Raw genomic sequence first — 2634 nt, 5'->3', positions numbered from 1 at the left:
CCCCGAGCCCCCGCAGCCCCCGCTGCCCCGGCGGCCCTGCCCGCACAGCCCGCGGAGCCCTCAGCCCCGCGGCCCCTCAGCCCCGCGCTGCCCCCGCCGCCCCTCACCTCGGGGACGGTCCCCGCAGCCGCACGGTGCCGGCGCTGTCAGTTCTCAGCGGGAGAAGCCGTTCCCTTCCAGCGGGATAAACTCCCCCGCTCGGCCCGGCCTCCCGGGCAGGGCCCGCCTCCCCCCGGCGCCGCCTCCGCCGGCCCACGGCGAGCGGGGCTGGCAGCGAGCGGGGCCGGGCCGGGGACGGGGACGGGGCTGGGGATGGCAACAGGGACAGGGACGGGGATGGGGATGGGGACCGGGGGCGGCCACAGGGATGGCGAAGAAGAGCGGGACGGGAGAGGCAGTGAGGAGGACGAGGAGGAGGAGGCGCGGCTCCTTCCTCGCTGTCCCCTCGGGCCGTCCGTGCAGCCCGGCCGGGCCGGGCCGCGCCGCGGAATCAGCCGCGTGTAGCCGAGGGCAGAGCAGCGCAGCTGGAGTTTGATCTCTGCTCCCTGTAATCTCCCGTAACTGAAAATTCACTTTTTCCGCCTGCCGGCTGCTTTCTCTTTTGCCTTGCCATTCGGCAGCCAGCTCCGCTCTGCGCTGGGTGGTTTGGCTGGGTCGCCTCACGTCAGGCTGTGTCCTGCTGTGACAGGAGTAAAGGCTTTTCTGACAAGGTTCTTAGCAGTAACGGAGGTAAAGCAAATTCTTTTTCACTTTTTTTTTTCCCTTTTTTTTTTTTTTTTTTTTTTTTTCGTTTGAGATTATCTCTGGGCGCTCTTCCCCCCCTGCCAGGAATGCAGAGCCGAGCGGTATAGGCTGTGCTCGGTACCTCTCCAGAGGCAGCAAGCCCCAACAAGCCTGTCACCTCCTCTATCTCAGCCTCTGAGGCTTTGAAAAAGAAGTCAGATGTGGAAAAAAAGGCATAAGATCAACAGGCTTTAGAGAGTCATCCTGGAACTCGAGGTGCCCCGGGATACAACAGTTTATCTTGAAAAACTCCTGATCCCTTGGACATCACTGGAAGGTTGAGAGGATCCCAAATTTGCCTCATTATGGCTCTTAGTCATCAGCGTTTTGAAAGAGAGCCCACATTTGCTTTATTATTTGTATACTGAAGGCAATTTATAGATTAGGGTTGAACACGTCAAAATACCTGGACTACCTACAGATACTAACTTTGCCTCCAGCCTTTTGTTTATGAGAACAATCTCTCTGTCTGCAGAGGCTTGAAGCCTTGTGTTAATTTTTATGAGAATTATCTGTCTATTTGTATAGGCTTGAGGTGTTACCTCTGCCTTGACAGATCAAGGATTTTTTTTTTCAATTCCTGCTTTTTCCCTTTCATCTGAATTTTTTTTAGCCTTGGAAATGTGGAAATATTTTTTTTAAGTGGTTCTTTTTTATTGTTTGGGTTGGGTATTTTAGAAATTATTTTAACATACTGCAGTAATAACCTATTCCAGTAATAGCCTGGCTCAGAATTAGAAGCCAGGTCCTGAAAACAAGTAAAACAAACCCTCAGAATTACCATGGATGAACAAAGAGGCAAATGTGGGTAAAGCAATCTTAACAAAGAGGTTTTAAATACCTCGGTTATTAATATTTCTACCACTTTACAGCAATAGCTGAGGTAGAGTTTCAATAGAAAATTAAAAGGAGAAGGATCTGTGCTGGACCCTCACAGAGTTCTGATTCAGCCCTGCTGAGAGCAGAACTGCTGCTCTGCTGCTGGAGAATTCCCCATTTAGTTTAAGTGTCTGAAAAAAGGGGATCCCTCCCCAAAATCAAGGTTTTAACCTGCAAACTCTTTCAAACTCCATGCAACTGGAAGCATTCCAAAAATTGGCAGGTATTGATAACATCCAGTGGGGACTGTGCAGTCCTGCTTTGAGCCCGGGCTTTTAATAAAGGCAGAAATACAAAGCACAGTTTGGATTTTAATTAAATTGCACGGGTGAGACAGATATCTCTGTCAGTCCAGAGAAATCAGCCAAACACAGCTTTCACAGGAATATTCCAAATACACTGTCAGTCTATTTCTGTTCTAAGCATTATTTTCTTCAGTTCACCTTTTGAACAGAACTCATAAAATATAAAGTAGAATGATAACTTATGTAAAAATTTCTTAGATTTTGTAAATATGCATTTTAGCAGATTGAGACAGGAAAGGAAAAGATTACGTAATCTGATTTCCTGCTTAACACGGATTTTTAGGTAGGATTTGATATTTTATTAAATGTTTCTTTTGGACAGTTAATCTTAATTTGAAGAATGAAGAGATGAAGAGCCCACACATTTTCTCTGATAATTAAAAATTATGCCTTATTTATAACTTGAATTAATCTCTTTATTTTTTTTTTTCCTTAACAAAGAGTGGGTTTTTTTCAGAAAAAGACAATAATTTCTGTATTGGTAAAGAAATAAAACAGGCTACAAATGTATTATCTATTCTGTAATCAAGTTGCTTTATGCAGTAATGAAATGGTCATAATAAAGACATTTATCAGTTTCTCGTAAGTTTTTGTTTGCATTGTTTGACTGCAGTTTTTGATGATCCAGACTTTCTCCTCTGCTTATCTGAGAGGATTCCTAAGTTTG

The 2634-nt window shown here is 46.4% G+C and overlaps 1 protein-coding gene across 1 annotated transcript in view; it reads right to left on the bottom strand.

Moving 5' to 3' along the window:
* Positions 1-188, bottom strand: part of PPARG (peroxisome proliferator activated receptor gamma) — a 51463-nt gene extending 51275 nt beyond the window's left edge. Inside the window, exon 1 of the mRNA XM_041459135.1 lies at positions 108-188. The gene's annotated coding sequence lies outside the window, so the exon portion shown is untranslated. The remainder of the gene's footprint in view (positions 1-107) is intronic.
* Between the last annotated feature and the right edge of the window lie 2446 nt (positions 189-2634).

The sequence above is a fragment of the Pyrgilauda ruficollis genome, unplaced genomic scaffold (assembly GCF_017590135.1).
Source record: "Pyrgilauda ruficollis isolate IOZ18807 unplaced genomic scaffold, ASM1759013v1 scaffold131, whole genome shotgun sequence".
In the NCBI taxonomy this organism is placed as follows: Eukaryota; Metazoa; Chordata; class Aves; order Passeriformes; family Passeridae; genus Pyrgilauda; species Pyrgilauda ruficollis.
Note: the sequence above shows the minus strand (reverse complement) of the source record. Positions and strands in the feature narration are given on the sequence as shown.